The sequence below is a fragment of the Gorilla gorilla genome, chromosome 16, assembly GCF_029281585.2.
Source record: "Gorilla gorilla gorilla isolate KB3781 chromosome 16, NHGRI_mGorGor1-v2.1_pri, whole genome shotgun sequence".
Classification (NCBI taxonomy): Eukaryota; Metazoa; Chordata; class Mammalia; order Primates; family Hominidae; genus Gorilla; species Gorilla gorilla.
Window position 1 is genome coordinate 103539414 of NC_073240.2, and position 17090 is coordinate 103556503.

The 17090-nt window shown below is 55.1% G+C and overlaps 1 long non-coding RNA gene across 1 annotated transcript in view; it reads left to right on the forward strand.

Moving 5' to 3' along the window:
* LOC134757298 (uncharacterized) overlaps positions 1-17090 on the forward strand; it is a 38307-nt gene that overhangs the window by 18988 nt on the left and 2229 nt on the right. The window contains exons 3-4 of the long non-coding RNA XR_010131105.1: positions 14057-14114; positions 14208-14440. This is a non-coding gene — a long non-coding RNA (uncharacterized lncRNA). The remainder of the gene's footprint in view (positions 1-14056; positions 14115-14207; positions 14441-17090) is intronic.

Below are 17090 nucleotides of genomic sequence, written 5' to 3' on the forward strand. Positions count from 1 at the left end.
CCCAGGGTTATGGTTGTTTTAGGGTCATGGCCAGCGCCCAGGGTTAGGGTTGTTTTAGGGTCAGGGCCAGGGCCCACGGTTAGGCTTGTTTTAGGGTCAGGGACAGGGCCCAGGGTCAGGGTTGTTTTAGGTCAGGGCCAGGGCCCTGGGTTAGTCTTGTTTTAGGGTCAGGGACAGGGCCCACGGTTAGGGTTGTTTTAGGGTCAGGACCAGGGCCCAGGGTTAGGGTTGTTTTAGGGTCAGGTCCTGGGCCTAGGGTTAGGGTTGTTTTTGTGCCAGGGCCCAGGGTTAGGGTTGTTTTAGGGTCAGGGCCAGGGCCCAGGATTAGGGTTGTTTTAGGTCATGGCCAGGGCCCAGGGATAGGGTTGTTTTAGGGTCAGGGCCAGGGCCCCGGGTTAGGGTTGTTTTAGGGTCAGGGCCAGGGCCCAGGGTTAGGCTTGTTTTAGGGTCAGGGCCAGGGCCCAGGGTTAGGCTTGTTTTAGGGTCAGGGCCAGGGCCCATGATTAGGCTTGTTTTAGGGTCAAGGACCGGGCCCAGGTTTAGGGTTGTTTTAGGGTCAGGGCCAGGGCCCAGGGTCAGGGTTGTTTTAGGTCAGGGCCAGGGCCCAGCATTAGGGTTGTTTTAGGGTCAGGGCCAGGGCCCAGGTTTAGGGGTGTTTTAGGGTCAGGGCCAGTGCCCAGGATTAGGCTTGTTTTAGGGTCAGGGCCAGGGCCCAGGGTTAGGGTTGTTTTACGGTCAGGGCCAGGGCTCAGGGTTAGGGATGTTTTAGGGTCATGTCCAGGGCCCACGATTTGGGTTGTTTTAGGGTCAGGTCCAGGGCCCAGGATTAGGATTGTTTTAAGGTCATGTCCAGGGCCCACGGTTAGGGTTGTTTTAGGGTCAGGGCCAGGGTCCAGGTTTAGGGTTGTTTCAGTGTCAGGGCCAGGTCCCAGGGTTAGGGTTGTTTTAGGGTCAGGGCCAGGGCCCAGGGTTATGGTTATTTTAGGGTCAGTGCCCAGGGTTAAGGTTGTTTTAGGGTCAGGGCCCAGGGTTAGGGTTGTTTTAGGGTGAGTGCCCATGGTTGGCTTTATTTTAGGGTCAGGGCCAGGGCCCAGGGTTAGGGTTGTTTTAGGGTCAGGGCCAGGGCCCAGGGTTAGGCTTGTTTTAGAGTCAGGGCCAGGGCCCAGGGTTAGGGTTGTTTTAGGGTCAGGGCCAGGGCCCAGGGTTAGGTTTGTTTTAGGGTCAGGGCCAGGGCCCAGGGTTAGGTTTGTTTTAGGGTCAGGGCCTGGGCCCAGGGTTAGGGTTGTTTTAGGTTCAGGGCCAGGGCCCAGAGCTATGGTTGTTTTAGGGTCAGGGCCAGGGCCCAGGGTTAGGATTGTTTTAGGGTCAGGGCCAGGGCCCAGGGTTAGGGTTGTTTTAGGGTCAGTGCCAGGGCCCAGCGTTAGGGTTGTTTTAGGGTCAGCTCCAGGGCCCAGGGTTAGGGTTGTTTTAGGGTCAGGACCTGGGCCCAGGGTTAGGCTTAATTTAGTGCCAGGGCCCAGGGTTCGGGTTGTTTTAGAGTCAGGGCCAGGGTCCAGGGTCAGGGTTGTTTTAGGTCAGGGCCAGGGCCCAGGTTTAGGGGTGTTTTAGGGTCTGGGCCAGGGCCCAGCGTTAGGGTTGTTTTAGGGTCAGGGCCAGGGCCCAGGGTTAGGCTTGATTTAGGTTCAGGGCCAGGTCCCAGGGTTAGGCTTGTTTTAGGGTCAGGGCCAGGGCCCAGGGATAGGGTTGTTTTAGGGTCAGGGCCAGGGCCCAGGGTTAGGGTTGTTTTAGGGTCAGGGCCAGGGCCCAGGGTTAGGGTTGTTTTAGGGTCAGGGCCAGGGCCCAGGGATAGGGTTGTTTTAGGGTCAGGGCCAGTGCCCAAGGTTAGGCTTGTTTTAGGGTCAGGGCCTGGGCCCAGGGTTAGGGTTGTTTTAGGGTCAGGACCTGGGCCCAGGGTTAGTCTTGTTTTAGTACCACTGCCCTGGGTTAGGGTTGTTTTAGGGTCAGGGCCAGGGCCCAGGGTTAGGGTTGTTTCAGGTTCAGGGCCAGGGCCCAGAGTTATGGTTGTTTTAGGGTCAGGGCCAGGGCCCAGGGTTAGGATTGTTTTAGGGTCAGGACCTGGGCCCAGGGTTAGGGTAGTTTTAGGGTCAGGCCCAGGGCCCAGGTTTAGGCTTCTTTTAGGGTCGGAGCCAGGGCCCAGGGTTAGGGTTGTTTTATGATCAGGGTTAGGGCCAGGGCCCAGGGTTAGGGTTGTTTTAGGGTCAGGGCGAGGTCCCAGGGTTAGGCTTGTTTTAGGGTCAGGGCCAGGGCCCAGGGTTAGGGTTGTTTTAGGGTCAGGGCCAGGGCCCAGGTTTAGGCTTGTTTTAGGGTCAGGGCCAGGGTCCAGGGTTAGGCTTGTTTTAGGGTCAGGGCCAGGGCCCAGGGTTAGGCTTGTTTTAGTGCCAGGGCCCGGGGTTTGGGTTTTTTTAGGGTCGGGGCCCAGGGTTAGGCTTGTTTTAGGATCAGGGCCCAGGGTTATGGTTGTTTTAGGGTCATGGCCAGCGCCCAGGGTTAGGGTTGTTTTAGGGTCAGGGCCAGGGCCCACGGTTAGGCTTGTTTTAGGGTCAGGGACAGGGCCCAGGGTCAGGGTTGTTTTAGGTCAGGGCCAGGGCCCTGGGTTAGTCTTGTTTTAGGGTCAGGGACAGGGCCCACGGTTAGGGTTGTTTTAGGGTCAGGACCAGGGCCCAGGGTTAGGGTTGTTTTAGGGTCAGGTCCTGGGCCTAGGGTTAGGGTTGTTTTTGTGCCAGGGCCCAGGGTTAGGGTTGTTTTAGGGTCAGGGCCAGGGCCCAGGATTAGGGTTGTTTTAGGTCATGGCCAGGGCCCAGGGATAGGGTTGTTTTAGGGTCAGGGCCAGGGCCCCGGGTTAGGGTTGTTTTAGGGTCAGGGCCAGGGCCCAGGGTTAGGCTTGTTTTAGGGTCAGGGCCAGGGCCCAGGGTTAGGCTTGTTTTAGGGTCAGGGCCAGGGCCCATGATTAGGCTTGTTTTAGGGTCAAGGACCGGGCCCAGGTTTAGGGTTGTTTTAGGGTCAGGGCCAGGGCCCAGGGTTAGGCTTGTTTTAGGGTCAGAGCCAGTGCCCAGGGTTAGTGTTGTTTTAGGGTCAGGGCCATGGCCCAGGGTTAGGGTTGTTTTAGGGTCAGGGCCAGGGCTCAGGATTAGGGTTGTTTTAGGGTCAGGACATGGGCCCAGGTTTAAGCTTGTTTTAATGCCAGGGCCCAGGGTGAGGGTTGTTTTAGGGTCAGGGCCAGGGCCCAGGGTCAGGGTTGTTTTAGGTCAGGGCCAGGGCCCAGCATTAGGGTTGTTTTAGAGTCAGGGCCAGGGCCCAGGTTTAGGGGTGTTTTAGGGTCAGGGCCAGGGCCCAGGATTAGGCTTGTTTTAGGGTTAGGGCCAGGGCCCAGGGATAGGGTTGTTTTAGGGTCAGGTCCTGGGCCTAGGGTTAGGGTTGTTTTTGTGCCAGGGCCCAGGGTTAGGGTTGTTTTAGGGTCAGGGCCAGGGCCCAGGGTTAGGGTTGTTTTAGGTCATGGCCAGGGCCCAGGGATAGGGTTGTTTTAGGGTCAGGGCCAGGGCCCAGGGTTAGGGTTGTTTTAGGGTCAGGGCCAGGGCCCAGGGTTAGGCTTGTTTTAGGGTCAGGGCCAGGGCCCAGGGTTAGGCTTGTTTTAGGGTCAGGGCCAGGGCCCAGGATTAGGCTTGTTTTAGGGTCAAGGACAGGGCCCAGGTTTAGGGTTGTTTTAGGGTCAGGGCCAGGGCCCTGGGTTAGGCTTGTTTTAGGGTCAGAGCCAGGGCCCAGGGTTAGGGTTGTTTTAGGGTCAGGGCCAGTGCCCAGGGTTAGTGTTGTTTTAGGGTCAGGGCCATGGCCCAGGGTTAAGGTTGTTTTAGGGTCAGGGCCAGGGCCCAGGATTAGGGTTGTTTTAGGGTCAGGACATGGGCCCAGGTTTAAGCTTGTTTTAGTGCCAGGGCCCAGGGTGAGGGTTGTTTTAGGGTCAGGGCCAGGGCCCAGGGTCAGGGTTGTTTTAGGTCAGGGCCAGGGCCCAGCATTAGGGTTGTTTTAGGGTCAGGGCCAGGGCCCAGGTTTAGGGGTGTTTTAGGGTCAGGGCCAGTGCCCAGGATTAGGCTTGTTTTAGGGTCAGGGCCAGGGCCCAGGGTTAGGGTTGTTTTACGGTCAGGGCCAGGGCTCAGGGTTAGGGATGTTTTAGGGTCATGTCCAGGGCCCACGATTTGGGTTGTTTTAGGGTCAGGTCCAGGGCCCAGGATTAGGATTGTTTTAAGGTCATGTCCAGGGCCCACGGTTAGGGTTGTTTTAGGGTCAGGGCCAGGGTCCAGGTTTAGGGTTGTTTCAGTGTCAGGGCCAGGTCCCAGGGTTAGGGTTGTTTTAGGGTCAGGGCCAGGGCCCAGGGTTATGGTTATTTTAGGGTCAGTGCCCAGGGTTAAGGTTGTTTTAGGGTCAGGGCCCAGGGTTAGGGTTGTTTTAGGGTGAGTGCCCATGGTTGGCTTTATTTTAGGGTCAGGGCCAGGGCCCAGGGTTAGGGTTGTTTTAGGGTCAGGGCCAGGGCCCAGGGTTAGGCTTGTTTTAGAGTCAGGGCCAGGGCCCAGGGTTAGGGTTGTTTTAGGGTCAGGGCCAGGGCCCAGGGTTAGGTTTGTTTTAGGGTCAGGGCCAGGGCCCAGGGTTAGGTTTGTTTTAGGGTCAGGGCCTGGGCCCAGGGTTAGGGTTGTTTTAGGTTCAGGGCCAGGGCCCAGAGCTATGGTTGTTTTAGGGTCAGGGCCAGGGCCCAGGGTTAGGATTGTTTTAGGGTCAGGGCCAGGGCCCAGGGTTAGGGTTGTTTTAGGGTCAGTGCCAGGGCCCAGCGTTAGGGTTGTTTTAGGGTCAGCTCCAGGGCCCAGGGTTAGGGTTGTTTTAGGGTCAGGACCTGGGCCCAGGGTTAGGCTTAATTTAGTGCCAGGGCCCAGGGTTCGGGTTGTTTTAGAGTCAGGGCCAGGGTCCAGGGTCAGGGTTGTTTTAGGTCAGGGCCAGGGCCCAGGTTTAGGGGTGTTTTAGGGTCTGGGCCAGGGCCCAGCGTTAGGGTTGTTTTAGTGTCAGGGCCAGGGCCCAGGGTTAGGCTTGATTTAGGTTCAGGGCCAGGTCCCAGGGTTAGGCTTGTTTTAGGGTCAGGGCCAGGGCCCAGGGATAGGGTTGTTTTAGGGTCAGGGCCAGGGCCCAGGGTTAGGGTTGTTTTAGGGTCAGGGCCAGGGCCCAGGGTTAGGGTTGTTTTAGGGTCAGGGCCAGGGCCCAGGGATAGGGTTGTTTTAGGGTCAGGGCCAGTGCCCAAGGTTAGGCTTGTTTTAGGGTCAGGGCCTGGGCCCAGGGTTAGGGTTGTTTTAGGGTCAGGACCTGGGCCCAGGGTTAGTCTTGTTTTAGTACCACTGCCCTGGGTTAGGGTTGTTTTAGGGTCAGGGCCAGGGCCCACGGTTAGGGTTGTTTTAGGGTCAGGGCCAGGGCCCAGGGTTAGGATTGTTTTAGGGTCAGGGCCAGGGCCCAGGGTTAGGGTTGTTTTAGGGTCAGTGCCAGGGCCCAGCGTTAGGGTTGTTTTAGGGTCAGCTCCAGGGCCCAGGGTTAGGGTTGTTTTAGGGTCAGGACCTGGGCCCAGGGTTAGGCTTAATTTAGTGCCAGGGCCCAGGGTTCGGGTTGTTTTAGAGTCAGGGCCAGGGTCCAGGGTCAGGGTTGTTTTAGGTCAGGGCCAGGGCCCAGGTTTAGGGGTGTTTTAGGGTCTGGGCCAGGGCCCAGCGTTAGGGTTGTTTTAGTGTCAGGGCCAGGGCCCAGGGTTAGGCTTGATTTAGGTTCAGGGCCAGGTCCCAGGGTTAGGCTTGTTTTAGGGTCAGGGCCAGGGCCCAGGGATAGGGTTGTTTTAGGGTCAGGGCCAGGGCCCAGGGTTAGGGTTGTTTTAGGGTCAGGGCCAGGGCCCAGGGTTAGGGTTGTTTTAGGGTCAGGGCCAGGGCCCAGGGATAGGGTTGTTTTAGGGTCAGGGCCAGTGCCCAAGGTTAGGCTTGTTTTAGGGTCAGGGCCTGGGCCCAGGGTTAGGGTTGTTTTAGGGTCAGGACCTGGGCCCAGGGTTAGTCTTGTTTTAGTACCACTGCCCTGGGTTAGGGTTGTTTTAGGGTCAGGGCCAGGGCCCACGGTTAGGGTTGTTTTAGGTCAGGGCCAGGGCCCAGTGTTAGGGTTGTTTTAGGTCAGGGCCAGTTCCCAGGGTTAGGCTTGTTTTAGGGTCAGGGCCAGGGCCCAGGGGTAGGGTTGTTTTAGGTTCAGGGCCAGTGCCCAGGGTTAGGGTTGTTTTAGGGTCAGGGCGAGGGCCCAGGGTTAGGGTTGTTTTAGGGCCAGGGCCAGGGCCCAGGGTTAGGCTTGTTTTAGGGTCAGGGCCAGGGCCCAGGGTTAGGCTTGTTTTAGGGTCAGGTCCAGGGCCCAGGGTTAGGCTTGTTTTAGGGTCAGGGCCAGGGCCCAGGGTTAGGGATGTTTTACGGTCAGGGCCAGGGCCCAGGGTTAGGGTTGTTTTAGGGTCAGGGTCAGGGCCCAGGTTTAGGGTTGTTTTAGGGTCAGGGCCAGTGCCCAAGGTTAGGGTTGTTTTACGGTCATGGCCAGGGCTCAGGGTTAGGGTTGTTTTAGGGTCATGTCCAGGGCCCACTGTTAGGGTGGTTTTAGGGTCATTTCCAGGGCCCACGGTTAGGGTTGTTTTAGGGTCAGGCCCAGGGCCCAGGATTAGGGTTGTTTTACGGTCAGGGTCAGGGCCCAGGGTTAGGGTTGTTTTAGGGTCAGGGCCAGGGCCCAGGATTAGGGTTGTTTTAGGGTCAGGGCCAGGGCCCAGGGTTAGGTTTGTTTTATGGTCAGGGCCAGGGCCCAGGGTTAGGTTTGTTTTAGGGTCAGGGCCTGGGCCCAGGGTTAGGGTTGTTTCAGGTTCAGGGCCAGGGCCCAGAATTATGGTTGTTTTAGGGTCAGGGCCAGGGCCCAGGGTTAGGATTGTTTTAGGGTCAGGACTTGGGCCCAGGGTTAGGGTTGTTTTAGGGTCAGGCCCAGGGCCCAGGTTTAGGCTTGTTTTAGGGTCGGAGCCAGGGCCCAGGGTTAGGATTGTTTTATGATCAGGGTTAGGGCCAGGGCCCAGGGTTAGGGTTGTTTTAGGGTCAGGGCGAGGTCCCAGGGTTAGGCTTGTTTTAGGGTCAGGGCCAGGGCCCAGGGTTAGGGTTGTTTTAGGGTCAGGGCCAGGGCCCAGGTTTAGGCTTGTTTTAGGGTCAGGGCCAGGGTCCAGGGTTAGGCTTGTTTTAGGGTCAGGGCCAGGGCCCAGGGTTAGGCTTGTTTTAGTGCCAGGGCCCGGGGTTTGGGTTTTTTTAGGTTCGGGGCCCAGGGTTAGGCTTGTTTTAGGATCAGGGCCCAGGGTTATGGTTGTTTTAGGGTCATGGCCAGCGCCCAGGGTTAGGGTTGTTTTAGGGTCAGGGCCAGTGCCCACGGTTAGGCTTGTTTTAGGGTCAGGGACAGGGCCCAGGGTCAGGGCTGTTTTAGGTCAGGGCCAGGGCCCTGGGTTAGTCTTGTTTTAGGGTCAGGGACAGGGCCCACGGTTAGGGTTGTTTTAGGGTCAGGACCAGGGCCCAGGGTTAGGGTTGTTTTAGGGTCAGGTCCTGGGCCTAGTGTTAGGGTTGTTTTTGTGCCAGGGCCCAGGGTTAGGGTTGTTTTAGGGTCAGGGCCAGGGCCCAGGGTTAGGGTTGTTTTAGGTCATGGCCAGGGCCCAGGGATAGGGTTGTTTTAGGGTCAGGGCCAGGGCCCAGGGTTAGGCTTGTTTTAGGGTCAGGGCCAGGGCTCAGGGTTAGGCTTGTTTTAGGGTCAGGGCCAGGGCCCAGGATTAGGCTTGTTTTAGGGTCAAGGACAGGGCCCAGGTTTAGGGTTGTTTTAGGGTCAGGGCCAGGGCCCAGGGTTAGGCTTGTTTTAGGGTCAGAGCCAGGGCCCAGGGTTAGGGTTGTTTTAGGGTCAGGGCCAGTGCCCAGGGTTAGTGTTGTTTTAGGGTCAGGGCCATGGCCCAGGGTTAGGGTTGTTTTAGGGTCAGGGCCAGGGCCCAGGATTAGGGTTGTTTTAGGGTCAGGACATGGGCCCAGGTTTAAGCTTGTTTTAGTGCCAGGGCCCAGGGTGAGGGTTGTTTTAGGGTCAGGGCCAGGGCCCAGGGTCAGGGTTGTTTTAGGTCAGGGCCAGGGCCCAGCATTAGGGTTGTTTTAGGGTCAGGGCCAGGGCCCAGGTTTAGGGGTGTTTTAGGGTGAGGGCCAGGGCCCAGGATTAGGCTTGTTTTAGGGTCAGGGCCAGGGCCCAGGGATTGGGTTGTTTTAGGGTCAGGTCCAGGTCCCAGGGTTAGGGTTGTTTTAGGGTCAGGGCCAGAGCCGAGGGTTAGGCTTGTTTTAGGGTCAGGGCCGGGGCCCAGGGTTAGGGTTGTTTTGGGTTCAGAGACAGGGCCCAGGGTTAGGGTTGTTTTAGGGTCAGGGCCAGTGCCCAGGGTTAGTGTTGTTTTAGGGTCAGGGCCATGGCCCAGGGTTAGGGTTGTTTTAGGGTCAGGGCCAGAGCCCAGGATTAGGGTTGTTTTAGGGTCAGGACATGGGCCCAGGTTTAAGCTTGTTTTAGTGCCAGGGCGCAGGGTGAGGGTTGTTTTAGGGTCAGGGCCAGGGCCTAGGGTCAGGGTTGTTTTAGGTCAGGGCCAGGGCCCAGCATTAGGGTTGTTTTAGGGTCAGGGCCAGGGCCCAGGTTTAGGGGTGTTTTAGGGTCAGGGCCAGGGCCCAGGATTAGGCTTGTTTTAGGGTCAGGGCCAGGGCCCAGGATTAGGCTTGTTTTAGGGTTAGGGCCAGGGCCCAGGGATAGGGTTGTTTTAGGGTCAGGTCCAGGTCCCAGGGTTAGGGTTGTTTTAGGGTCAGGGCCAGAGCCGAGGGTTAGGCTTGTTTTAGGGTCAGGGCCGGGGCCCAGGGTTAGGGTTGTTTTGGGGTCAGAGACAGGGCCCAGGGTTAGGGTTGTTTTAGGGTCAGGGCCAGGGACCAGGGTTAGGCTTGTTTATGGTCAGGGCCAGAGCCCTGGGTTAGGCTTGTTTTAGGGTCAGGGCCAGGGCCCAAGGTTAGGGTTGTTTTACGGTCATGGCCAGGGCTCAGGGTTAGGGTTGTTTTAGGGTCATGTCCAGGGCCCACTGTTAGGGTTGTTTTTGGGTCATTTCCAGGGCCCACGGTTAGGGTTGTTTTAGGGTCAGGTCCAGGGCCCAGGATTAGGGTTGTTTTAGGGTCAGGGTCAGGGCCCAGGGTTAGGGTTGTTTTAGGGTCAGGGCCAGGGCCCAGGATTAGGGTTGTTTTAGGGTCAGGGCCAGGGCCCAGGGTTAGGTTTGTTTTATGGTCAGGGCCAGGGCCCAGGGTTAGGTTTGTTTTAGAGTCAGGGCCAGGGCCCAGGGTTAGGCTTGTTTTAGAGTCAGGGCCAGGGCCCAGGGTTAGGGTTGTTTTAGGGTCAGTGCCAGGGCCCAGGGTTAGGTTTGTTTTAGGGTCAGGGCCAGAGCCCAGGGTTAGGTTTGTTTTAGGGTCAGGGCCTGGGCCCAGGGTTAGTTTTGTTTTAGGTTCAGGGCCAGGGCCCAGAGCTATGGTTGTTTTAGGGTCAGGGCCAGGGCCCAGGGTTAGGATTGTTTTATGGTCAGGGCCAGGGCCCAGGGATAGGGTTGTTTTAGGGTCAGGGCCAGTGCCCAAGGTTAGGCTTGTTTTAGGGTCAGGGCCTGGGCCCAGGGTTAGGGTTGTTTTAGGGTCAGGGCCAGGGCCCAGGGATAGGGTTGTTTTAGGGTCAGGGCCAGTGCCCAAGGTTAGGCTTGTTTTAGGGTCAGGGCCTGGGCCCAGGGTTAGGGTTGTTTTAGGGTCAGGACCTGGGCCCAGGGTTAGTCTTGTTTTAGTACCACGGCCCTGGGTTAGGGTTGTTTTAGGGTCAGGGCCAGGGCCCACGGTTAGGGTTGTTTTAGGTCAGGGCCAGGGCCCAGGGTTAGGGTTGTTTTAGGTCAGGGCCAGTTCCCAGGGTTAGGCTTGTTTTAGGGTCAGGGCCAGGGCCCAGGGTTAGGGTTGTTTTAGGTTCAGGGCCAGTGCCCAGGGTTAGGGTTGTTTTAGGGTCAGGGCGAGGGCCCAGGGTTAGGGTTGTTTTAGGGTAAGGGCCAGGGCCCAGGGTTAGGCTTGTTTCAGGGTCAGGGCCAGGGCCCAGGGTTAGGCTTGTTTTAGGGTCAGGTCCAGGGCCTAGGGTTAGGCTTGTTTTAGGGTCAGGGCCAGGGCCCGGGGTTAGGGATGTTTTACGGTCAGGGCCAGGGCCCAGGGTTAGGGTTGTTTTAGGGTCAGGGTCAGGGCCCAGGTTTAGGGTTGTTTTAGGGTCAGGGCCAGTGCCCAAGGTTAGGGTTGTTTTACGGTCATGGCCAGGGCTCAGGGTTAGGGTTGTTTTAGGGTCATGTCCAGGGCCCACTGTTAGGGTTGTTTTAGGGTCATTTCCAGGGCCCATGGTTAGGGTTGTTTTAGGGTCAGGTCCAGGGCCCAGGATTAGGGTTGTTTTAGGGTCAGGGTCAGGGCCCAGGGTTAGGGTTGTTTTAGGGTCAGGGCCAGGGCCCAGGATTAGGGTTGTTTTAGGGTCAGGGCCAGGGCCCAGGGTTAGGTTTGTTTTATGGTCAGGGCCAGGGCCCAGGGTTAGGTTTGTTTTAGGGTCAGGGCCTGGGCCCAGGGTTAGGGTTGTTTCAGGTTCAGGGCCAGGGCCCAGAGTTATGGTTGTTTTAGGGTCAGGGCCAGGGCCCAGGGTTAGGATTGTTTTAGGGTCAGGACCTGGGCCCAGGGTTAGGGTAGTTTTAGGGTCAGGCCCAGGGCCCAGGTTTAGGCTTCTTTTAGGGTCGGAGCCAGGGCCCAGGGTTAGGGTTGTTTTATGATCAGGGTTAGGGCCAGGGCCCAGGGTTAGGGTTGTTTTAGGGTCAGGGCGAGGTCCCAGGGTTAGGCTTGTTTTAGGGTCAGGGCCAGGGCCCAGGGTTAGGGTTGTTTTAGGGTCAGGGCCAGGGCCCAGGTTTAGGCTTGTTTTAGGGTCAGGGCCAGGGTCCAGGGTTAGGCTTGTTTTAGGGTCAGGGCCAGGGCCCAGGGTTAGGCTTGTTTTAGTGCCAGGGCCCGGGGTTTGGGTTTTTTTAGGGTCGGGGCCCAGGGTTAGGCTTGTTTTAGGATCAGGGCCCAGGGTTATGGTTGTTTTAGGGTCATGGCCAGCGCCCAGGGTTAGGGTTGTTTTAGGGTCAGGGCCAGGGCCCACGGTTAGGCTTGTTTTAGGGTCAGGGACAGGGCCCAGGGTCAGGGTTGTTTTAGGTCAGGGCCAGGGCCCTGGGTTAGTCTTGTTTTAGGGTCAGGGACAGGGCCCACGGTTAGGGTTGTTTTAGGGTCAGGACCAGGGCCCAGGGTTAGGGTTGTTTTAGGGTCAGGTCCTGGGCCTAGGGTTAGGGTTGTTTTTGTGCCAGGGCCCAGGGTTAGGGTTGTTTTAGGGTCAGGGCCAGGGCCCAGGATTAGGGTTGTTTTAGGTCATGGCCAGGGCCCAGGGATAGGGTTGTTTTAGGGTCAGGGCCAGGGCCCCGGGTTAGGGTTGTTTTAGGGTCAGGGCCAGGGCCCAGGGTTAGGCTTGTTTTAGGGTCAGGGCCAGGGCCCAGGGTTAGGCTTGTTTTAGGGTCAGGGCCAGGGCCCATGATTAGGCTTGTTTTAGGGTCAAGGACCGGGCCCAGGTTTAGGGTTGTTTTAGGGTCAGGGCCAGGGCCCAGGGTTAGGCTTGTTTTAGGGTCAGAGCCAGGGCCCAGGGTTAGGGTTGTTTTAGGGTCAGGGCCAGTGCCCAGGGTTAGTGTTGTTTTAGGGTCAGGGCCATGGCCCAGGGTTAGGGTTGTTTTAGGGTCAGGGCCAGGGCTCAGGATTAGGGTTGTTTTAGGGTCAGGACATGGGCCCAGGTTTAAGCTTGTTTTAATGCCAGGGCCCAGGGTGAGGGTTGTTTTAGGGTCAGGGCCAGGGCCCAGGGTCAGGGTTGTTTTAGGTCAGGGCCAGGGCCCAGCATTAGGGTTGTTTTAGAGTCAGGGCCAGGGCCCAGGTTTAGGGGTGTTTTAGGGTCAGGGCCAGGGCCCAGGATTAGGCTTGTTTTAGGGTTAGGGCCAGGGCCCAGGGATAGGGTTGTTTTAGGGTCAGGTCCAGGTCCCAGGGTTAGGGTTGTTTTAGGGTCAGGGCCAGGGCCGAGGGTTAGGCTTGTTTTAGGGTCAGGGCCGGGGCCCAGTGTTAGGGTTGTTTTGGGGTCAGAGACAGGGCCCAGGGTTAGGGTTGTTTTAGGGTCAGGGCCAGGGCCCAGGGTTAGGGTTGTTTTAGCGTCAGGGCCAGGGCCCAGGGTTAGGGTTGTTTTAGGTTCAGTGCCAGGGTCCAGCGTAAGGATTGTTTCAGTGTCAGGGCCAGGGCCCAGGGTTAGGGTTGTTTTAGGGTCAGGGCCAGGGCCCAGGGTTATGGTTATTTTAGGTCAGTGCCCAGGGTTAGAGTTGTTTTAGGGTCAGTGCCCAGGATTAGGGTTGCTTTATGGTCAGGTCCAGGGCCCAATGTTAGGCTTGTATTAGGGTCAGGGCTTGGGTCCAGGTTTAGGGTTGTTTTAGGGTCACGGCCAGGGCCCAGGTTTAGGCTTGTTTTAGGGTCAGGGCCAGGGCCCAGGTTTACGGTTGTTTTAGTTTCATGGCCAGGGCCCAGGGTTAGGGTTGCTTTAGTGCCAGGGCCTAGGGTTAGGGTTGTTTTATGTTCAGGGCCAGGGTCCAGGTTTAGGGTTGTTTTAGGGTCAGGGCCAGGGCCCAGGTTTAGGCTTGTTTTAGGGTCAGGGCCAGGGCCCAGGTTTACGGTTGTTTTAGGTTCATGGCCAGGGCCAGGGTTAGGGTTGTTTTTGGGTCAGGGCCAGGGCCCAGGGTTAGGGTTGTTTTAGGGTCAGGGCCAGGGCCCAGGGTTAGGCTTGTTTTAGGGTCAGGGCCCGGGCCCAGGTTTAGGGTTGTTTTAGTGTCAGGGCCAGGGCCCAGGTTTAGGGTTGTTTTAGGGTCAGGGCCAGGTCCCAGGGTTAGGGTTGTTTTAGGGTCAGGGCCAGGGCCCAGGGTTAGGGTTCTTTTAGCGTCAGGGCCAGGGCCCAGGGTTAGGGTTGTTTTAGGGTCAGGGCCAGGGCCGAGAGTTTGGCTTGTTTTAGGGTCAGGGCCAAGGCCCAGAGTTAGGGTTGTTTTAGGGAAAGGGCAAGGGCCCAGGGTTAGGATTGTTTTAGGGTCAGGGCCAGGGCCCAGGTTTAGGCTTGTTTCAGGTTCAGGTCCGGGGCAGGGTTAGGGTTGTTTTAGGGTGACGGCCGGGGCCCAGTGTTAGGGTTGTTTTAGGGTCAGGTCCGGGGCCCAGTGTTAGGGTTGCTTTAGGGTCAGGGCCGGGGCCCAGGTTTAGGGTTGTTTAAGGTCAGGGCCGGGACACAGGTTTGGGGTTTTAAGCTCAGGACCAGGGCCTAGTGTTAGGGTATTAGTGTCAGGGCCCAGGGTTAGGGTTTTAGGGTCAGGGCCCAGGGTTAGGGTTTCTGTGTCAGGGCCCAGGTTTAGGGTGATTTCCAGGAAGTGACCTCACAATGACTCAAGCTACCACTTACTGTTGATTGTGATGAAATGCCAGCTGAGGCACATGCCTTGGGAGCTAAGTGGTTGCTGCCCTTGACTACTATGAAGACTGGTGTGGGAAGGGTCGCTTTAATGCACTTGAGCTGGGGTCCCCAATCCCTGAGCCATGGAGCCGTAAGGAGCCACACAGCAGGTGAGTGGTGTCGAGTGAGGGAGTGAGGGAAGCTTCGTCTGTATTTACAGCCACTCCCCTTTGCTCACATTTCTGCTTGAGCTCCACCTTCTCAGATGAGCAGCAGCATTAGATTCTCATAGGAGAACGCACCCTGTTGTGAACCGTGCATGTGAGGGATCTAGGTTGCGCTGTGCTTATGAGAATCTAATACCTATTGATCTGTCACTTTCTCCCATCACGCTCAGGTGAGACCATCCAGTTTCAGGAAAACAAGCTTAACACGCCCACTGATTCTACATTATGGTGAGTTCTATAATTATTTTATTATATATTCCAGTGTAATAATGGAAATGAAGTGCCTAATCAACGTAAATGTGCTTAAATCTTTTGGCCCAGCTCCTACCTCCCGGCAGCCTCGCCAGGCCCAGAACTCTCTCCAGTCAGCCTCTACAGACCAAGCTCATGACTCACAATGGCCTATTTAGGCCCATACCCTACCTCACGGCAGTCTCCGCAGATGAGCCTACTGCCTCACAACAGCCTCCACAGGCACAGCTCCGTCGTTACAATGGCCTCTTTAGACCCAGCTCCTGCCTCCCAGCCTTCTCTCCAGGCCCTGAACTTCCTCCGTAAGTTGAGGTAGCTGGGACTGTAGGTATACATGACGATACTTGGCTAATTTTTATATTGTTTTGCAGACATGGGGTCTCACTTTGTTGGCCAGGCTGCTGTCAAACTAATGGCCTCAAGTGACCCTTCCACCCCTGCCTCCCATCCTCGAGGTATGTGCCACCACAAGGAGCACTTGTTCAATTTTCTAAAGAAAAAATTTCTAAAGTAAGGCTGTGGGATGATGGCAGGAAGATAAAAGAAAAACAGAAGAATAAGTTAAAATGACTTATTCACACATATTCTTTTGACAGCAAGAAGAACTGTTAGTATATACATTCCTTACAAACAAAGAAACGGCAGATAAACAATGTTGTATAGGAACTTCAACACACACTGTACAATATTCCCACTTTGCTGACATAAGTTATGGAAATTTCGTGGTTTACTTGAGTGTCGCTACCAGTATTTTGCTTCTCTGATGATTTTTATCAACTTCCTCATCTGTTAACTTCTCTCCAAAGTATGTCATGTCACGACATGCTGCCGCTGCACGAACACGGCCAGTGTCTTCCTATTAAACATGTAGAATGCTTTCCTAATTTCTCTTTTTACTGTCTGTCTTTGTGTTCTGCATTTTCCTTACTTTTATTGTCAGAAAGTCCAGAAAGTCAATCGTACTAATTTATCATGATTTGCTTTATTAATTTATACTTTGCTTATATGGAATTTTGCCCAACAGACCTCATTACAATTTCTAACCTGTTTTATTTTGTTTTTTTTTTTTTCTGAGACAGGGTCTCCCTCTGTTGTCCGAGGCTGGAGGGTAGTAGTGCTATCGCAGCTGACTGCAGCCTCAACCTTCCAGGCTGAAGCGATCCTCCCATCTCAACCTCCCACGTGGCTGAGACTACAGGTGCTTGCCACTACGCCCAACTAATATTTGGTATTTTCGTACACGTGGATTCCAGAGGGGTGACAGCGAAACGTGAGTAAGCATGGATTTTGGTATATGCAGAGATGGGGGGCTGTAACTAATTCTGTATACTGAGGGACGGCAACCGTATATGTTTTTACAATTACGCTGTAGGATACATACTGTTGCATAGCCTTGAAAATAATAATTTTTAATGGAGTGGAAGAATAATAATAATATTGCTAAAAGTAGCAGCTGGCCAGGTGTGGTGGCTCACACTGGTAATCGCAACACTTTGGGAGGCTGAGGCAGGAGGATGGCTTGAGGCCAAGAGTTTGCGATAGGCCTTGGAAACAAAGGGGGAGTCACCATCCCTACAGAAAAATACATGAATTAGCCTAGTGTGGTGGCACGTTCCTGTAGTCCCAGCTACTTGGGAGGCTGAGGTGGGAGGATCACTCAAGCCCAGGGAGGCTGAGACTGCAGTGAGTCATGATCAGGCCTCTGCACTCCAGCCTGGGTGACAGAGTGAGACCCTGTCTCAAAACAACAAAAAAGTAGCAGCTAACATCAACTGACCTTTTATACCAGGTGCCTATTGATACCATAGTTTAATTTCTTAGAACTGTTTCTTATTTCACTTACCAACTCTGTCTTCAGTTACTCCCAGATTTTTACTGTGTGTGTACAGATGACCTTTTGTTTAGATTGAATTGTCTCCCCAGAAGTAAGATTACTGTGAGTCATGGTGAATGGACATTCTCATTACTCTTGATGTAAATTGACAGGGTTTTGGGTGCCTCCCAGCTATAATCTTAGCACTTTGGGAGGCTAAGAGAGGAGGATTGCTTGAGGCCAAGAGTTGGAGGAGGCAGTATGGCAGTATGGTGAGACCCTGTCTCCATTATTTTAAAAAATTGACAAGCTTTACCCGGGAAGGCTTATACACAATTTAAACACCCCTCATAGTATAAGAAAGTGCCCATTTCACTGCACCTTTGCCAGCACAGGGTATTGTAATTTAGTAAGTCATTTTTTGTTTGATTATTTTAAATAGATAAAAGACCTCATATTACTTTACTTGTCACATTTCAACATCTTTCCTTAGCTTATTAGCTCTACCTCTTTTCTGTCTGTAAATGGTTGTTGTTGTTTTGTTCTTTGAGACAGGGTCTTGCTCTGTCACCAGGCTAGACTGTAGTGGCATAATCATGCCTCGCTGCAGCCTTGACCTCCCAGGCTCAAACTTCAGCATTCCGAGTAGCTGGGACTACAAGTGTGCATCACCACTCCCAGCTAACTTTTTTCTTCTTTTGGATAGAGACAGGTTCTCACTGTGTTGTCCAGACCGGTCTTTAGCTCCTGGCCTTAAGCAATCCTCCTGCATTAGCTTCTCAAATTGCTGGAATTTCAGGCATGAGCCACCATGCCTGGCCTGGGCTAGTCCTGTATTCTGTAGAGTTCTCTTTACTTTGTGCTAGCCAATCTCTCATTATGCTGTTCACCTGTTATAATGAATAATTCTCCGTATTAAATTTTACCACTTTAAACTTTTGAGTGGTTTATGCTTCCTGATTGGACTCTGACTAATACGTTAGGAAGGGTCCCAGGGTTTATCCACACAGATGGGATTTGGGCATAGGTTTGGTTTCCCAGGGGGCAGTGCTGAGCTCTTTGCCAGTGGGAAATGGGATGCTGGTGATTTCCAGGAAATGACCTCACAGTGACTCAAGCTACCACTTACTGTTGATTGT